Here is a 21,460-nt window from a genome sequence, read left to right as displayed (position 1 = left end):
TAAAATTAAACATGCAATATCTTTATATGAAAAAATTCTAGCTAAACTGTTATGGAAATTAAGTACTCACAGTTAAGTACTATAAATTCGTAAGCTGCTGCATGTGCTTCTCAAGTATGCATTTTGTTATTTCAATCTATCATGTATACATATTGTTTAGAAAACATTTTTTTTAAAGTTATTAAGGTGTGTGTTTAAAACTGTATGTTCACCAAGTTAGAATAGTATATGTTTTGTCCACTGTTATGTGTACTTAATTATAATGTCATCAGACGGTATTCATATTATAACAATAAATTTCATACTAATCGACAGAACAATATTGGAATTTTTTTCTGTAAAAAAAAGTGTCTATTAATAGCTATAAGGCTATGTCTCCATTCATTACTAGAATACCAAGAATTTCCACGGAATAAAATTACGTCAAATAAATTGTGTATAAATGTGTACACTGTGTTGGTATAGGGAAAATGTCGTCAAACTAATCTCAAATGCTGTAACTGTTCTTAATTTTTTTTTTGTTGCGATATTTGATTAGTCTACGTCTAGCAACAATATGAAGCCAAATACTGGCTGGAATGTAAGCGATCTTAGCTAGAAAATTCTTAACTTCAAACAATTTTTCAAGATTCAAGTTAAGTTACGCTATGAGCAGATCTATCATAACATTTTCAGACGAGTGGGGGTGGGGGGGGGGGGGGGAGGTAAACATATTTTGTGGAAGAAATGCCTGGAATAAAATCTGAGCTCTGCAACTAAATTTCTATTGGCTCTCGGCAAAATGTCGTTGCTATTATATTTAAGGTAATACTAAGCGATCCTTTGTTAATATAGCACTTTCGTTTTGGCAATATCTTAAAATGTTTATTAACACACGTTATGTGATATATGTAAATTAGTTTAATTAAATGCTTCAATGTCACCTAGTAATCTCAGTGTGTTGAATTCCTCTATTTAAGAAAAAAATAATTCTATGTGATTGTCTGTCAGCATCAAGAATAAGAATAGTCTAGGATGGTAGCAAGAATCGGTTACTTTATTTCAATTCTAACAACAATTTGTCTTACACAAGGATTTGCTTTAAAAGCATTTCTCCACCCAAAAAAAGACTTCACGGCAGAAGGTGTTGGATTTTGAAGTTTATATAACTCTAGTTAAAATACTGCGTACAGTTTGTTAACTTTGTTACAGCGTAGTCCTGCACTCATTCACTAGGTGGTAGAGTATTATCTATATTTATAATTATACTAGGCATGCTGCCCAGCTTCTCTTAGGCTTTCAAAAACATTGAGAATTTGAATGCTTAATTAATTCGCCCGAGGGTCGGTCTACGATCTCGGGAGTTATGAAGAGGTTCCTACGTGGACAATTTTTTTTCGATTTATAGCTCATATAAGGCGCCGGTCAGTCGAGGTCTGTTTTGACCCCCTCATCGTAGACCCTTAGGCCAACCGGCACCGACCCCCGTGTTCTGTCGCCCCAAGGCAAGATCCTGCTAAATTTGAAGCGCCGCAGGCGCCGTGAATGCCCGATGTCGAGCACCCGACAACTTTGCTTCATATATTATAGAGATTAGCAAATTGCATAGATAAGCAAAGATTTCCAAAGTAGTTCCTTTCTTTATAGTCTAAAATAGGAAGATTCACATATAAAAACAAAAAGTTAGTTTTTGACATGGTGTGTCTCGATCCGGCACCACCTGTATGATGTCAAGTACACTATCATCTCAGCTAATTATGTACCTTTAAAATATGGAGAATAAAAGAAGTGTTTAAAAAAAATAACTTACGCAAATATGCCTATTTTTTCAAATTAATTTTTTACCCAAAATTAGCCAGTTTCATTGCTAAACAAACAAAGATTTTTATAAAATATTTAAGTCCTGAAAAAGTTTATTATAGAAATTTATTTTTGGAATAGATTCTACAGTAGATAGAGTCTAAATCTAGATCTAGAATAGATATTAGCAACGTAGCCTCTACGTCTAGTTATTGCGTAGATTTAGATCTAGTCTAGATCTAGAATCTCTAGATCTAGAATCCAAATAGATAAAATATTTTTTTTTTAAGTTTAGGCCGAGAAAATAGTATTGTATACATTTTATAGCGTATATAGCTCTAAATCATATTTGAATAAAATAGTTCATTTATTTTATTCTAAACTCGAAAGATGACGTCATCAGTTTCGTGCTCTTTTTTTTAGTGTAAACAATAAGCGACGTCATTGTTAAATGCGTTCTTGTCCCAAGTTTAAACACTTTTCCGGTTGCATAAATAAAATTGTTTTTCTACATGCAAATACGCCTTTTTAAAATTTTTCTTCTTTGAATAAATTTGTGGTTATACATTTAAAACATCTAACATATTATTTTCAACAAATTCCGTATAAAGTTCTCCATATATCGCTGCAGTTTCTGATGTGATGTCCGGCGAAAATATTTTGCGGACAGACAGAGAGAGAGATAGAGAGAGAGAGAGAGGTGCGCACATGGGCCATTATATATTAGGATTCTTGGATACCCTAGAAAACACCAAGCTGTAAGCGCTCCTAGCGTTCCACTCTCTTCCTCTCTATGCATAACCCTACCACCCCACCCCCACATGGTCTGGTGAGCTGTGGTTCACGCTAAATGTTTACAATCGTAGAACCGGTTTAATGACGGCTATTAGGGGCAGATAATTTAGCTTGAAACGATTTTATACTTAGGGGAGGTAACTAAGAGTAGGCTGCTTTCACGGGGGGTGGGGGTATGGTAGGGGGGGGGGGAAAGGAGGGTGGGGGTTATCGTCCTTAACGACTTACTGATAGTGTTTGAAAGCAAATATTTTCAGTGGCAGCATTGGTACTGTCGAATTCACAAATTATGAATTACTGAAAAGTACAAAATAAAACAACTAAATAGCGGCATATGATACGCCGCGGGTCGGCTCGTTTGCTTTAATATAAAGTACATGAGGCAGATGTATTGAAAACGAAGTGACCTATTCTAAAGAATATACATGACAATCACGTTTAACTATATAAGAGCTTTATTTACACTTATAGAATTTTTTTTTACTATTCCTAAGTAACTCTAAACATTTAAATTGCATTTGTAAAATAGCTTAAATTAGCATGACATTAGCTTTCAAAGATCATCTCGACTAATTGTTAATCAATTTTTCGAAACTTATGTCACTGTTTTGTTTATTCGATGTAGAGAACCTACACTTGGATTAAGGTTATACACCACACATGTTTTCGACAGTTTGAATTTTTTCTACTAGTATGGGTTAACACTAATTCTGATAGTAACACCATTTAGCTATCTAACCTGAACGTTTCCAACCTCTGCAGTCAACGGTTATCCGTTTATTGCGATGTGAAAATGGTAACCCCAACAAATTTTCACACTATTACGCGGATTGCGGCTATTTTCGACCGTGTGTTACGTGTTTTATTGCCCACCAGGCAACGTAAAGTATACAGCAACCTATCCGCCAAGCACTCGTGTACACGCTGGTGTAGGGACCTTTTCTTATGTTCTAGAAATAAGTGGTGTAAACGTTGTTTTCTACAAAGTAAAATTTTATGTCACACTCCATATAAGGGCATGCGTGTAAAAGTAATGAATGGGAAGAAATTCATTTATTCGTTTGACCAATCATATTATAGTACAGTAAATCAAAATAATTCACGATAGGTTGCAACTTACCACGTGTGCTAGGAAGACATCTTGTTTCTAGATAAACAAAACAATCGGCTGTCTTCGTTTGTTTACTTTATTTGCATATACACTTCTATTTGTTTGATTTTTAAATTATACATTAAATTTAATAATTGAAACTTTGCCAAGAAATGTACTATTGATTGTCATTTGAACACTATTAAACACTGTTTAGGACGCTTTATACTAAGCTGAAACAATGCGTCATTGACTTGTCTAGCAGTTTGAAGAATGTGCTCTACACCCCTTTAACCCCCTTCTTTCCGTTCTCGCCATTCAACCAACGGCCGGTTTATAATATTGTTATGCCATGCTGTTGTAGGCTTGAACGCGTTCATCAGACTTTACATCGGACTGTATACGACACATGTGTTAATGTGTATGCTTTTTGCTCCGTGTAGTGTTTGCTAGCAACTAATATAATACTAGTTGAGATAGCTGATAAGCATTCACTTAGGCCTTATACGGAAACAGTGCTTAACCCTATCTACACGGACGTATTATTCAAAGTTCAATGAACATTGGTATTCATGTTGCTGATCGGATCTTCGCGCACTATCCAGCGTGCATTCTGCATTTTTACTCAAAATTCAACATTCAAATCTCTATGGCTTTAGAATCCTTTGTCATACAAGTCTGAAACATTCCACGTGCATTTAACATTATACCATATACAAATCTAGGTTTGTACATCAAGTTTACTACAACACTTTAGGAAATATTGATATTAATGTAGTACCACCCCCTAATTTTTTTCATAAATGTACATACAAATTTGTTTTAAAATTGAGTAAGGACAATCACAATGAATAAACGTAGAAATGTATAGTCTGGTTTAGAAAATCTACATCTTTCATCAGCTTTTGAAAATTTCTTATGGAAACAAAGTTTTAGAGGTTTGAAAAGGTGTTAGTTTTCACACCTTTTCGTGGTCTTCAAGGCAACCAGTACTACAAAATATTATTTTTTGTCTATAGGTTAACAACTATTAAGATATGAATTTATTAAACACCCAGAAATGAGTTAAATGAAAAAAAAATTTCTATCCGTGGTGTCTATCTTTAAAATATCAGATTTAAATATTTTTCATTCTGTAATATTTCGCGTGTAAAATATATTTAGATGCAATCTTGATGTTTCTTGTATTGTAAAAATCAAATTGTAATCAAGTTTGACTCCAATTTTTGGATACGATTTCTTCTACTTATATTAATATAAAAGCATTATGATTAACGTATATTAAGATATATAATTAATTACTTTCAAAATGTAAACACATTTTATTAAAAAAATATTGCCAAAATTATTATTAAAAGATTTATTATTAAATAATGTTAATATGATTTTTAGATCTAGGATTTCTTTTCCTTTCAGATGTTGCTATAGTTATTTTTTTTAATGTTTAAGTGCTTTGATATTCAAAAGGTAATATATACAAAGTCAATAATAGTTCATTGTTGTGCTTTTTGTCCTTTAAAGACATGTGATTTAATAAAAATCATTCAATACATTTATTACACTTTAAAAAAATTGAAGAAATATTTTAATTCTTTTCAAACAAAAGCATTAAATTCATATATATATATATATATATATATATATATATATATATATATATATATATATATATATATATATATATATATATATATATATATACATATATATATATATATATATATATATATATATATATATATATATATATGTTTGTTTTACAAGTTGTTATAAATGTATGATAAGACTATCCAGTAAATAAGACGTAGTCTATTATCTATTGTTTTAGAGGTCTTTTTTTCTTTTGTATGTAGAGTCATCTGGTGTAATACAAATCAATCTACAAATTTAATAAAAGCTTTTAAAGGTTAAGATACTTTTTAATAAGTTTCAAACAAAAGAAATCAATATATATATATATATATATATATATATATATATATATATATATATATATATATATATATATATATATATATATATATATATATATGAAGTTAGATTTTTGTTTGTTTTACAAATGTTATAAATGCATTATTAGATTATCCAGTAAATAACATTTGCGTCTTTAACTTTAGACATAAACAGCAGTCAGGTGCGTACATAACATCTGGGACGAGGAATGCCAACGTGTCTGTAAATAAGTTCAAAATAAATGTATGAATCAGAAGTCAAAATATCTCAACGCTTCTTTACTGAGTGCTTTCAGGAAAAACTCAATATATTTTTTAACAAATTATCTAATTTGACATGAAAAAAAAACAACAACTATATTTGGTTTAATGTTAGAAGTGCTATATTCTCTGCGGAAAAATGTCCTTACCAATTGTAAAAATAAGAAGATAAATTAAGACGGAGCATTTTTTTTCTCCAGAACATGAGATGTTCTAACCACATAACCACTATTAGTATAACTTTTAAAATGTCGATAAAGTTACTGTCGCCTGCGCTTAGGAATTTATAAAAACTTTTGATAGTGTAGACATGTTGCTTGAAAAGTATGAAATTTCTCCGAAATGGATCAGAATCATTAAACAGTTCTACAAAGTCTAAAACAGCCAGGAAGGCTTGGTAGAATTCCTAAAGTATCAAGAGTGAATTACCATCACCGACCGATTGATAAAACTAATGGGGAAAAACCTTTTTGCAAAAGCAAAAGAGGGTAAAGTTAGGCCAATAATTGCGGAAAAACGAACAACTATCTTCGACCGATAAACATTAGAATGGAATCTTGAAGTAAAGAAAAAGTATGTGGGTCAGAATAAATTGGAATAGAGATAATACGTCAGTGTAGAACAAGAAGGATTGTCTTTGACATACATGAATCGCAAGGGCTAATTGTGAAAGGAATGTGTTCTTTTATTAAAAGTATGCTCCACATTAGATTAACTGGAAGGATATTGTAATAATAATTCATTCTTCTAACATAAAACAACAATTATTATACAGTACAATAAGCAAAATTACTTTTATAATAATTAGTGTTAGCTTTTGCCTTGATATTCGATGATAATTTATAATGGAACGCATTGGTCATTTAAAAATTTTACCTATGAAAAAAAATATGATTTTAGGAATTACCTGCAATAATATCCAGTGCAACATGCATCGATAGTACAAGTCCCCTTGGTACATCTTCTAAAAGTGATTTAAAATTAAACATATACATATATACAAATCTACTAGCGCATAACCGGTTTTAGGGCAACATGCTTCGATAGTACAGGACCCCTTGGTACATCTTCTAAAAGTGATTTAAAATTAAAATTAAACATATACACCTATACAAATCTACTAGCGTATAACCGGTTTTAAGGGGTTATGTAAAATGATCGACTAAATGTTTATATAAAGAAAAAATATATATATATATATATATATATATATATATATATATATATATATATATATATATATATAATACCCTAAACCCGACTCGAACCCCATCTTTGACCACACCCACCGTTACATTCAAAAACTCAAACAAATGTCCATTCTTATTCTCATTCTTATCCCAATCCGTATCCTTTACTCAAGATCTATCCTAAACGTTATCTATCCTTTTCTCAAACGTATCGCTTTCCGTACTACTTTCTGTGCAATTGCATTTTTAATAGTACTAAATTTAAACCTTAGCATCACCTATAGCTTTTTCTATCAATATCGCTTTCCACATACATACACACACACAGATAAAGATATATATATATATATATATATATATATATATATATATATATATATATATATATATATATTTATATATATATATATGAATATATATATATATATATATATATATATATATATATATATATATATATATATATATATATATATATATATATATATATATATATCGATAGCAGTATACCTTAATTTATACCTAAACCTATAGCTATTTCTAATCATATATTCACACCAACATCAACGTCTTAGTCTGAATCTACATCCACATCTACTAAAATACATTTAAGCCTATATCTGTTGTCATTCATATATCTTATAATCTTCTCCTCCTATCTCTTTTTAGAAATAACCGTTGGGTAATTCATTGGGATGGGTTAAAGTCGTACAGCAATTGTTTGGGCGGGAGGTAATCCCCGCGGTTATTTCCTGAGAGTTATCGATTATGGAGGTAATTACATGTTGGTTGGTAATGCTGTTTGATTATCCATGTGTGTTAACGAACCTGCGAGGTGTGCTGGGCTGAAAACACATACACTCATTGTTATTTTTTGTTTGTTTTAATCTTTGCAAATAGATTCTACACATTGGAAAATCTCATCATACGCGATTATTTATAAATCATTGTTATTATTTTGATGCTAGTTTATTAAATGAGGTTCCATCTCGAAAAGTATTTATTGGATGAAATAAGCATACTATTTGAGAACAATTATTTTATTTTTCACACTATGGGTTAAAAATTACACAATATTTTCACCAACATCTATGTGATTTTCTTAACTACCCAGGCAAGTGACATGTGTACGTAATACAAGAAGTCAATGTCAATTTTGTGGATTAAATCGTACCAAATTATAAGTGTACAATAAGAAATCTCGTGTTTCTAATTTATTTTCGTTTAAAGTCAAAGCTGAGAAAAAATTGCAGAAAAAAATCGATGCTTTAAATTAAATGACAAAAAGTAAGCTGATGTGTGACGTTTAGATGTGTACTAGACTACCGTGTTGTGACTGGTATTTTAGTGTACTGAATGTGTATGATAGAATAATATGTAATGGAATGTTTTATATTTATAAAAGATTTTGAATATAACGAGACAAGAAATGATGTGACGTGGGAGAGTAAGATTTTGTTGTTAGGGCAAAAAGTTGAGATCAGACTTCGTCCTGTGGTGTTAGGGTGTGGATGTCTTTTATTAATTAACAGCACTTAATGCTGTCACCCCCCAGAGGCGAGTTGTAACGACTCTTCCCGGGGACAAACTTTCGATTTGCACCCCCCTCAAACTTTCGATTTGCACCTCTTCTCAAATTGTTCTCTATATATTTTGTTATTTTTTGCCTTGGTGTCACCCCCCCTACATGGTGTCACAAGACGCGTTCCGCACCCCTCGCCCCCCCTCGCTACGCCTCTGCCACTACACACCCATTCAGTACTCTAAAATACACATTCACAACATATCCGTTATCCTTGGATAATTGTGGGTGTCTGGGGTCATCCATAAATGACGTCAAGCTTGTTTGACAAATTTTATCTTTCCCCTCACCCCCCTACTGTAATAAATCGTCACAAAAATAAATTTTAAAAGAAGCCATCAGAGTTTCTTCCAGGCATCTCTTCGGGGGGGGGGGCGAAGCACACCCGACATTTTTTTACCTCGCCCCCTGACTGAAATGAAATTTATATAATTTATATAGAAATATATAAAGAAGAAAGTTTACCACGCCCCCCCCCCCCGAAAATTTCAAGTGCCGCCCCTTTCCCCCCCCCCCCCGGAGAAAAAAGTCTGGAAGAAACACTGGACGCCATACCTCAGAAAACATATTTTTGTCTCTTGAAATACCAAATTCGCCTGAACATTTATAAAGTAACCCCTAAAACCCACATTTATCCAAAGGACAATGAGTTATTTTGTATAGTAGTCTTTATTTATGATATATCAATGTGTTACTTAATTTAGATTTAATTAATTACCTAAAAGCCTGTGCTTGGATATGCAGTCCGCATAGAAGAAGTAGGAAAATAAGTAACTGTACTCTCTTCAAAGGCATTGATTTCCTGAAATTTAACATGCAATATCTTTATAAGACAAAATTCTAGCTAAACTGTTATGGAAATTAAGTACTCCCCGTTAAGTTCTATAAATTCGTAAGCTGCAGCATGCGATTCTCAAGTGGGGCCTATGCATATTGTTATTTTAATCTATCATGTATATTGTTTAGAAAACATTTTTTTAAAGTTTATTAAGGTGTGTGTTGAAAACTGTATGTTCACCAAGTTAGAATAGTATATGTTTTGTCCACTGTTATGTGTACTTAATTATAATGTCATCTAACGGTATTCATATTAAAACAATAAATTTCATACTAATCGACAGAACAATATTGGAATTTTGTTCTGTAAAAAAAGTGTCTATTAATAACTATAAGGCTATGTCTCCATGAATTATTCATTACTAGAATACCATGGAATTTCATGAATACTAGAATACCATGGAAATTACGTGAAATACATTGTGTATAAATGTGTACACTGTGTTGGTATGGGGAAAAAAGTCGTCAAACTAATCCCAAATGCTGTACCAGTTCTTAATTTTGTTTTTGCGATATTAGTCTATGCCTAGCAACAATATAAAGCCAAATTCTGGCTGGAATGTTAGCAATCTTAGCTAGAAAGCTCTTAACTTCAAACATTTTATAAACTTCTATAATGTATATTTTAAAGTTGGTTATTACATTTCGATGAAAATATAAAAAAAATCTAATACAGGATTTTGCAATCCTGCATTGAAATATAAATTTTAATTTCAATGTAAAGTTGGATAGGAAATTTAAAAAAATATATTTAAACGATTTTATTTTCTCACAAAATCCTGCTATTTATAACTTATCTAAGTAAATGGATATGAATGTAAACTCTTGGCCAAAACAAACTTTCAAGTACAGTTTTCTCAGATTAATTTTTACCAAATTTGGAGTTGGAACCCTAGTATTTCCTTTTTGATAAACTAAGTCTGCAGAATATAGAATGAAACACAGCATCACGCTACATGCAATTTAATTCTTCTGCTTTATTGACTTTCCGTTCCGATGGGGTATCTTTTTTTATTAATGAATAAGTAGTTGTCCGTATTTTAAACATTTTACTTATAATCACATAATAGGTTCAGATTCATGTCGACTTAAAACATATTTGTTTAAAATGATAGAAATACCTGTTTACAATTACGTTTACCCCGTGATGAATTTCCTCGACGTCTTTTTAATGTAAAGAAATCCTAGCACAAACACACTGTAATTTATTGATTGTTCGCTAGTTATAATGTGCTGGTTAAGAGTGTTATGTCAACGTGATGTGTAGTGTTCGTAAGATTAAATTCATTCGCTATTCTCTGTCGGGCTCTCCAAGGGTTTTTTCAAGACTGTTTTCTCTGGTGGTGGTGGTGGTGGGGGGGGGGGGGGCACTTGAAATTTTCAGATGAGTAGGGGTGGTGGTAAAAATATTTTGTGGAAGAGATGCCTGAAAGAAAATCTGAGCTCTGCAACTAAATTTCTATTGGCTCTCGGCAAAACGTCGTTATTATATTTAAGGTATTACTAAGCAATCCTTTGTTAATATAGCACTTTCGTTTTGGCAATATCTCTGAAAATGTTTATTAACACACGTTATGTAGCGTAGTGCTGCACTCATTTACTAAGTGGTAGAGTATGATTTTCTATAATATAACGTACAAGTGGCAGATGTATTTAAAACGAAGTGATCTATCCTAATATATAAAAGCCCATGTGCGCACTTCTCTCTCTCTTTCTCTCTCTCTCTCTCTCTCTCTCTCTCTCTCTCTCTCTCTCTCTCTCTCTATCTGTCCGCAAAATATTTTCACCGGATATCACGTCATAATCTTCAGCGATATATGGCTAACTTGCTACGGATTTTTGTTTAAAATAATATGGTAGATGTTTTAAATGTATAACCACAATTTTATTTAAAGAAGAAAAAAAAATTAAGGCGTATTCGAATGTAGAAAAACAGTTTTAATTATGCAACAGGAAAAGCGTTTATAGTTGTGAAAAAAATGCATAAAACTGTGACGTCACTAATGTTTATACATTAAATAATGACGTCATCTGCCGTGTTTAGAATAAAAAGAAATGAACTATTTCATTTAAATATTATTTAGATCTACGTACACTATAAAATTTATACAATACAATTTTGCTCGGGCTAAACTTAAAAAAAAAATTCTATTAGGATTCTAGATCTAGATATTCTAGATCTAGATATTCTAGATCATCTAGATATAGAGATTCTAGATCATCTAGATCTAGAGATTCTAGATCTAGATCTACGGAAAACTAGACTTACACAGATGTAGACCCTACCTAGATCTAGAATCTATTCAAATAATACATTCCTATACTAAAGTATTTCAGGCCTTAATTACTTTATTGAAATTTTTGTTTATCTATGCAATTTGCTAATCTCTATAATATATAAAGCAAAGTTGTCGGGTGCCCAGCACTTCCCAGCGCCGCAGGCGCTTCAAATTTGCCAGGATCTTGCCTTGGGGCGACAGAACACGGGGGCCGGTTGGCCGAAAAGTCTACGATGAGGGTGTCAAAACTAACCTCGACTGACCGGCGGTTTATATGAGATATAAATCGAAAAAAAATGTCCACGTAGGAACTTCTTCATAACTCCTGAGGTCGTAGACCGACCCTCGGGCGAATTAATTAAGCATTCAAATTCTAAATGTTTTCGAAAGCCTAAGCGAAGCTGGGCAGCATGCCTAGTTCTAAAGAATATACATGACAATCACGTTTAATTATATAAGTGTTTTTTTTAACTTATAAATTATTTTTTTTCTATTTCTAAATAACTCTAAAAATTTAAATTGCATTGGTAAAATAATTTTCAAAGATCATCTCGACTATTTGTTAATTAAACTTTTTAATCTAATGTCACTGTTTTGTTTATTCAATGTATAGAACCTACATTTGTATTAAGGCTATAAACCACACATGTTTTCGACAGTTTTAATATTTTTCTACTAGTATGAGTTAACACTAATTCTGATAGTAACACCATTTAGCTATCTAACCTGAACGTTTCCAACCTCTACAGTCAACGGTTATTCGTTTATTACGATGTGAAAATGGTAACCCTAACAAATTTTCACACTATTACGCTGACAGTGGCTATCTTCGACAGTGTGTTACGTGTTTTATTGCCCACCAGGCAACGTAAAGTATACAGCAACCTTTCGGCCAAGCACTCGTGTACACGCTGGTGTAGTGACCTTTTCTTATGTTCTAGAAATAAGTTGGATAAACGTTGTTTTCTACAAAGTAAAATTTGAAGTCAAACTCCATATAAGGGCATGCGTGTAAAAGTAATGAATGGGAAGAGATTCATTTTATCATTTGACCAATCATATTATAGTACAGTAAATCAAAATAATTCACGATAGGTTGCAACTTACCACGTGTGTTAGGAAGACATCTTGTTTCTGGATAAACAAAACAATCGCATGTCTTCGTTTGTTTACTTTATTTGCATATTCTCTTCTATTTGTTGTTTTAAAATTATACAACATTAAATTTAATAATTGAAACTTTGCCCAGAAATGTACTGTTGATTGTCATTTGAACACTATTAAACACTGTTTGAGACGCTTTATACAAAGCTGAAACAATGCGTCATGGTTTTGTCTATCAGTTTGAAGAATGTACTAAGTCCATCCCCTTCAATCCCCTCATCCCCTTCTCGCTATTTAACCAACTGCAAGTTTATAATCTTGTTACATCACGCGGTCATCAGGCTTTACATTGGACGGTAAACGATACATATGTTAAAGTGTATGTCCTTCGGTCCGTGTAGGGTTTGCTAGCAACTAATGTAAATACTAGTTAAGATAGCTGATAAGCATTCACTTAGGCCTTATACGGAAACAGTGCTATTTACGGTTCAATGAACATTAGTAATCTATGTCTCATCGGATCTTCGCGCACTATCCAGCGTGCATTCTGAATATTTACTAAAAATTTAACATTCAAATCTCAATGGCTTTAGAATCCTTTGTCATACAAGTCTGAAATATTCCACTTGCATTTAACATTATACCATATACAAAGCTACGTTTGTACATCAAGTTTACTACAACACTTTAGGAAATATTGATATTTATGTAGCAACGCCCCCTAATTTTTGTTCATAAATGTACGTACACATTTGTATAAAAATTGAGTAAGAGCTATCGCATTGAATAAACGTAGCAATGAATAGTCTAGTTTAAAAAATCTACATCTTTCATCAGCTTTTGACAATTTGTTATGGAAGTAAAGTTATAGAGGTTTGAAAAGGTGTTAGTTTTCGCACCTTTTCGCGGTCTCCATGGCAACCAGTACTACTAATTATTATTTTTGTTTATAGGTTAACAACTATTAACATATGAATTTATTAAACACCAAGAATTGTGTTAAATGAAAAAAAATTCTATCCGTGGTGTCTATCCTTAAAATATCAGATTTAAATAATTTTCATTATGTTATGTTTAGCGTGTAAAATATATTTGGATGCAATCTTGGTGTTTCTTGTATTGTAAAAATCAAATTGTAATCAGGTTTGATTCCAATTTTTGTATACGATTTCTTCTACTTATATTAATATAAAAGCTTTATGATAAACGTAAATTAAGATATATGATTAATTACTTTCAAAATGTAAATACATTTTATTAAAAAAAATATTGCCAACATTATTATTAAAAGAACAACTGGTTGGAATAATTTTAATATTATTTTTAGATCTAGGATTTCTTTTCTTTCAGATGTTGCTATACTATATTTTATTTTTATTTTTAAGTGCTTTGATATTCAAAAGGTAATATATACAAAGTCAATGATATCATTGTTGTGCTTTTTGTCCATTAGGCATGTGATTTAATAAAAATCATGCAATAAAATTATTACACTCTTAAAAATTTGAAGACAATTTTTTAATCTTTTCAAACAAAAGCATTAAATTCATATATATATATATATATATATATATATATATATATATATATATATATATATATATATGTATATATATATATATATATATATATATATATATATATATATATATATAATTAGATGTTTGTTTGTTTTACAAGTTGTTATAAATTTATGATAAGACTATCCAGTAAATAAGATTTTTCAGATGTGCGTCGCTAATTTGTAGCATAAACAGCACTCAGGTGCGCGCATAACATCTTGGACGAGCAACTCCAACGTGTCTGTAAATAAGTTTAAAATAAATACATTTATCAGAGGTCAAAATATCTAAACTCAAAAGGTTCTTTAACTGAGCGTTTACTTTTACGAAAAAACTAAATATATTTTCAACAAAACATCTAAGTCGACATGAGTATATTTGTTATGGTTAACCATGCTATATTCCCTTCCTAGAATTATCCTTTCCACAAGCATTAATCATAAAAGATTAAAGTAAACATTGGAGAATAAGTAAAGACGGGGAGATGTACATGAGAAGTACTATCGAAATAACCACTCTTACAATATTTTTTTTAAACGTTGATTAATTGCCTGCCAACTTTTTATAAGACTTTGTCGAAACTGAGAAGTCGTTAGATAGTTTAGACCCAGAAGTTTCGAAGTTATGAGATATCTCTGAAATGGATCAGCATCATTTAGCAGTTCGACAAAGTCTAAAACTGTCAGGCTATCGACAGCATAGGTGGTTTAAGTAAAAATATTAGTCCTCAATTACATAATGAAAAGATTGAAAAGCTGAGGTGGACAACGATTAAACATATGAGATAAGGCTCCTATTGCATTGACACCAGTATGTCGAATCCAAGCTAAACAAAATCCTAGAGCGGAGGATTAAAACTTAAATCGTTAGAAATGTTACCACAAAAAACATGGGAGCATCCACTTAAAATATTAAAACTTTTAAAATAGAATAGAATCTCATAGAAAAAAAGAATTGCGCACCAAGCGAAAGCCGAATAAAGACGTGTATAATAGTGCGGATTATTATTAGTACTTTATAAATTCACATGCGTTTTTTAAAGAAATCGGAAAGAGTGAAAATTACTACTTCCGGTAAACGAAAATTACTCAAGATTTGACAGAAGTTAGAAAATTAAATATTTTACTTAAATTCAAATTAGAAAAAGTACCACTTCCGGTTATCGAAAATTGCTGAAAAGTTGATACATATCTACGATTTTGATAGAATACTTATATATGAAATTTCATCAACCTAGCTATAACGGTACTCAAGTTATCGTGTTTACACAAGGACACACAGACAACGGACAGAATTGCAAAGTCCAGTTTTTACGACTCGATAACGCATACAACGCATAAATGTTTATATATTTTTATTTATAATTTTTGCCTGATTAAAATAAGTCCTCTATACTCCGGGTGTGATGAAGGACTAAGGAGTAAAACGGTGAAAACTGTCAAAATTTCATGTTATTTTTGTGCACGATTACAATACTTTCTCTATACTTCGTATATACGAGAAAGTAAAAATAATAAAATTTCTTGTTTTGCGTCATGATGGGTTTCATGCACTTTTGGATACTTTGTCCATTTTTGCATTAAAAAATAATTATTATAATGAGAAAAATGTTTTATGTGTTTTAATAAAATGCATGAAATGGTCGCTTCACATATTTAAGAAGTGAATTAAAAAATGCTGAGGTAGCAGATGAAGGTATTAAAAGCCGCAAGAGCAACGCTACATACGCATAACGAACCCCTATTTAGAGTAAATTAACATCGCCGAAATATTGATAAAATCATTAAACATAAACCTTTTTGCAAAAGCGAAAACGGGAGTGGTTTAGAAACCTATTGCAAGCAGGATAGACAGAAGACAAACATTAGATTGGAATCTTCAAGGAAATTACAATAAAGTGGGCCGAATAGCATTGGAATAGTTAATTTTTCAGTGTATAACAAGATGTGTCTTTGACATAACATGTTAATCACCAGAGCCCATTGTTATGTCGAGGTGTATTATTTTTAAATTTATCCTCATCACTAGAACAACGGTAAGGGTTTTGTAATGATAATTTTTTCTTTTAAAATATACAACAAATACTACAGAGAAAAAATGCACATTTATAATAATAGCCCCTGTTTTCGCCGTAACATTTTACCATAACCATAATGGAAGGGAATGGTTTACCAAAAAAAATGAAACATTTTAAACCATTACCAGCAAAACACTGATGATTTGTTATCTACCTGCAATAATATCCACTGCAACAACTTAGAGTTCCACAAGACCCTCTGGTACATGGTTTTCTAAATGTGATTTTTGTAAAATGTTATATATATATATATATATATATATATATATATATATATATATATATATATATATATATATATATATATATATATATATATATATATATATATATATATATATATAATTCTCTTCTGGGAGCCGCTAGAAAACAAGATGTGAAGTCGCTCCACACCACCCCCACCCCTACATGGTCTTAAGGAGCTGTGTTCACTCTAAATGTTTACAAACAGATCCGGGTTTAGTGACGACTATTAGGGGCAGATAATTTAGTTTGAAACGAATTTAAACGTGGGGGGGGGGGGAGGGGGGGAAGGAAGGGGGGGGTATGGTCCTTAACGAGCTATTTATAGTGTTTTAAAGAAATATTTTCAGTGGCAGCGTTGGTACTGTCGAATTCACAAATTATGAATAACTGAAAAGTCGAAAAAACAACAACTAAATAGAGGCGTATGTTATGCCGCGGGCCGGCTCGTATATATATAATTATCTTCTGGGAGACGTTAGAAAACAAGCTGCAAGCGCCTTGCTGTACCCTTTTTTCCTCTCTATCGCTACCACCCCCCTCAACCTCACATGGTCTGGTGAGCTGTGATTCACGCTAAATGTTTACATAATACAATCGTAGAGCTGGGTTTGGTGACGGCTATTAGGGGCAGATAATTTAGTTTGAAACGATTGTAAACTTAGGGGAGATAACTAAGAGGAGGCTGCTTTCATGGGGTGGGGGGGGAGGGGAAGGGGGGGTTTAGTGTTTTAAAGCAAATATTTTCAGTGGCAGCATTGGTACTGTCGAATTCACAAATTATGAATTACTGAAAAGTAGAAAAAACAACAACTAAATAGCGGTGTATGATACACCGCCGGGTCGGCTCGTACATATATATATATATATATATATATATATATATATATATATATATATATATATATATATATATATATATATATATATATATATATATATATATATATATGGTGACAGGACAAATGATCTCAGGACAAATGATCTCAGACAAAATATCTCAGACAAAATATCTAACGGACAAATGATCTCAAGACAAATGATCTCAGGACAAATGATCTCAAGGACAAATGATCTCACGGACAAAAGATACCAGGACAAAATATATCAAGACAAATGATACCACGGACAATTGATCTCAGACAAAATATCTCAGACAAAATATCTCACACCTAAATTTTAATAGTGTATTGGATGATTTTAATTGATCTGAATTTTTTTTTTATTGACTGTCTTATGGTTTTGTTTACTACGTTTAATTTTGTTTATAGGCCTATTAAATAATTGTAAGAAATGTTTGCCGTATAACTGTGTCATATTGCACTAAACATTTTAAGGTTAGTATTAGTAATATAGTATACCAAGATTAAAGAAATAGTTTCGAAAGACAGCGTAGGTGTGCTTGCCATCATGAGACAATCCTACCACGTCAGGTGGACGAAACTAGATAAAAAGGGAATGGAATAACAATAAGACACACCATCGTATCAAGGTGGCCGCCCACTTTGATGGCAGAGACATGCCTTAAGGGAAAGACATCCGCCCTCCATGGACAATACGACTAGCATATAAAGTGCATTGTTATGCGTCGGTCAAACCTTAGTGATCAGGTGACTAATGCTTATTTAAACGACAGCGGTCATCGCGGAGCTAAGTATGTCGTAGTGTGCATCAAACAAAGCAGTATTAATGGTGATTGCTTTGCTATGGTCTCGTTCGTTACCTAGCAGAACGTATTAGGACATTAGTTTCTGGTGAATTTATGTTTGCCATAAGCAGGCAAAGAGATTTGGAAATGTGACATTAGGACATGTCGAGCAAGAGTTCACACAATAGATGCTCACATAGTATTGGAGAGGTGTGATCATAACGATGTACCTACGAGAAAAGAAACTTACACGTTATGATGATGTAATAAAAACAATAGTTTAACGTTACGAACCTTCAGACCCATTCACATTTTTGAAAGATATTTCGTGTGATATGAACATTAATGTTGTATAGCTACCGTTACTTTATTTGTTTTATACATTATCATTTATTATACCTTTCAGGCTAAAAGAGTAAGTTTGTTTTAATTTTTACTTTTTCAAATCAAATGCTACTACAATTGCTTAATACACCTTTTGATGGTTTGTTAGGTTTCACTAATTCATTTTATTCACAATTATTATACGTAAAAAAGTAAACAAAACCATATTAACAATCAATAAAAAATGTTCAATTAAAATCATCGTAAATACTATTAAAATTTCGCTGTGAGATATTTTGTCTGAGATATTTTGTCTGAGATCATTTGTCCTGAGATCATTTGTCATGGAACCATATATATATATATATATATATATTACCTTTGTGCTCGGGTATTTAGTCCACAAAGAAGAAGTAGCAAAAGCATTAATGTTAATTTCATCAACAGCATTGATTTTCTGAAGTAAAAGTATATATATATATATATATATATATATATATATATATATATATATATATATATATATATATATATATATATATATATATATATATATATATATATATATATATATATATATATATATATATATATATATATATATATATATATATATATATATATTGACAAGAAATTAAAATCTCTAGCAAAATTATAATGGAATTTGAGTGCTCACCTTAAAGAAATTAATATCCGTAATCTGCAACACAGAAGTCTCATGTGTGAATTTTATTATTTCATTATATAATGTATAACTATTGTGTAGTACAAGTTTATGGAAGTTAAAATTTATATTTTCAATTAGAAATGCATTTTAAATTTTGTTTGCTTTTAACTGCTTTGTCCATGAAAATAATGGTGTATTTTTTTTGGGACTTAAAAATGTCGTTTAAAATTGGACTTGATGGAAGTGGAACCAGTCCGATATAATAATAGTAGCCTTACCGGTCAGGCTCCGCACTGGCTTTTGAGTAAAAATCAGTTATGTATATGTTACCGGCAAAGAATGGAAACCAGGCCTTCTATAGGAAGCCTAGGCAATGTAAACGATCACTGGCGTTTTAGGTAAAGTATGATATAACGATATTGTTGTATACTTTTCATAGTTATTATAAAAAATGCATAGGGATTATGTAGAATAACACAAACTGCTCACTCAAATTGTGAAAAGAACAGAGTGCGAGTGTCTTAGAAAAAAATCAGTCAAAAATTATCGTAATTAAAATACAAAATAAACAACATGAAATCTTTAATAAAATGGCATTTTTAATGTCACTCAATTTTCTTTTTAACCCTAGCTCTAAATCTAACCTTAACCCTATCCAAAACATAACAAAACCTAACATAACCCTAAACCTAACTCCAAAACTTACCCTAACCGCATAAAGCCATAACTACAAACATAAACGAACACAGACATAAACCTTCTAATTAATCAAAATTCTTCGTCCTATAAAATAGGCCCTACAACCACAAAAATAGGCACCAATATTAACACAGTTTTACACAAACATTTCCACAAATAAACACATAAATAAAAATAAAACTAACCCTCCCCATATCTTCAAAAATGAAAATAAACAAAATCCAAAACATTAACCAACACATACCACAACCTCAACCACGAACATATACATAAACCATCTCCCTTTCCCGCACGTCTACACTTAAAAAAAACAACCACATAAACCAAAAACATAAGCACAAACTCAAACGCAAACATAAACCCAAAACCTTAATTTAACCTTAAAATAAAAACACAAACACACAAAGAAACTTTAAGTATTATCATAAGCATAACATAAACCAGCTCTTACCACTCCCTCAACCACAACCATATATATATATATATATATATATATATATATATATATATATACATAATAAATATTATAATTATTATTGTACATTGAAAACTTTAACTCTAAAATAGAATGCTGTAATTCTGCATCAAATTTGGGATTTGAATTTTTATATGGTTGTATCGGAAATTTCAAAGTGTATATTTAACAGACTGTTTCCCAAGATATCCCCATAACTGTGATTTAAGCATGTATTAAGATTATACATTTAAAAAAAAAAGTAAAGTTTAGGAGAAACAAGTAAACTTTCAAACGCTATTTTCTCAGATTTAGTTTTACTGACTTTGGAGTTTGAACCCTATTTTTCTAACTTTGATAAATTAAGGCGGTAGAATATAGAATACAACACACCATCACTCTATATGCTTTTGTCAGAGCAACATGGCGAGTTAACTCCCCTGCATTCATGACTTTCCAGTCCTATGATGAACCTTATTTTATCAATAAGTATTTATCCGAGGAGAAGGATTTTACATATTTTACTCATAATAATATAAATGCATTAGATTGATAGCGATTGAATGCGTGTAAAAATATAATAACACATAGAAATACCTGTTTTGAAACTATTTTTATCCCCTGATGTGTTTTCTTGAAGTCCAATGTAAAGCGTCAAAATCCTCCAAAAAGCACACTGTAAATTATTGATTTTGTAAGGCTTATGTTCATGTAAACTACGTTTAATCAAAGTTCAAGGCATGTGTAGTAGATTGTCTGACCGTTATCGTTACCGCTATCGTTCACGTTACACTTATACAAAAGTGTTTTATTCTTTTTTTTTATGTTTAGCCAAAGAATTGGAGAAGTTAAAAGTTTACGAGCTGACCCGCGCCGTAAGCATACGCCGCTATTTAGTTGTTTTAATTGCTACTCTT

General features: G+C 31.4%; 2 long non-coding RNA genes across 3 annotated transcripts; both read right to left on the bottom strand.

Moving 5' to 3' along the window:
• Positions 1-5,708: 5,708 nt before the first annotated feature.
• LOC131948150 (uncharacterized) lies at positions 5,709-10,755 on the bottom strand. 2 transcript variants are annotated; one of them, XR_009387975.1, is made up of 4 exons: positions 10,608-10,755; positions 9,368-9,451; positions 6,785-6,841; positions 5,709-5,837 (listed from the first exon to the last, which is right to left on the bottom strand). It is a non-coding gene; the product is annotated as an uncharacterized LOC131948150 (long non-coding RNA). The 2 variants fall into 2 exon arrangements; XR_009387976.1 differs by lacking the exon at positions 10,608-10,755 and adding an exon at positions 10,360-10,433.
• A 3,782-nt stretch (positions 10,756-14,537) lies between these two features.
• LOC131948155 (uncharacterized) lies at positions 14,538-21,200 on the bottom strand. Its single transcript, XR_009387982.1, has 5 exons — positions 21,141-21,200; positions 19,400-19,423; positions 19,103-19,180; positions 16,663-16,722; positions 14,538-14,672 (listed from the first exon to the last, which is right to left on the bottom strand). It is a non-coding gene; the product is annotated as an uncharacterized LOC131948155 (long non-coding RNA).
• Between the last annotated feature and the right edge of the window lie 260 nt (positions 21,201-21,460).

The sequence above is a fragment of the Physella acuta genome, unplaced genomic scaffold, assembly GCF_028476545.2.
Source record: "Physella acuta isolate Inbredline_101_S28 unplaced genomic scaffold, ASM2847654v3 ptg000627l, whole genome shotgun sequence".
Classification (NCBI taxonomy): Eukaryota; Metazoa; Mollusca; class Gastropoda; family Physidae; genus Physella; species Physella acuta.
Note: the sequence above shows the minus strand (reverse complement) of the source record. Positions and strands in the feature narration are given on the sequence as shown.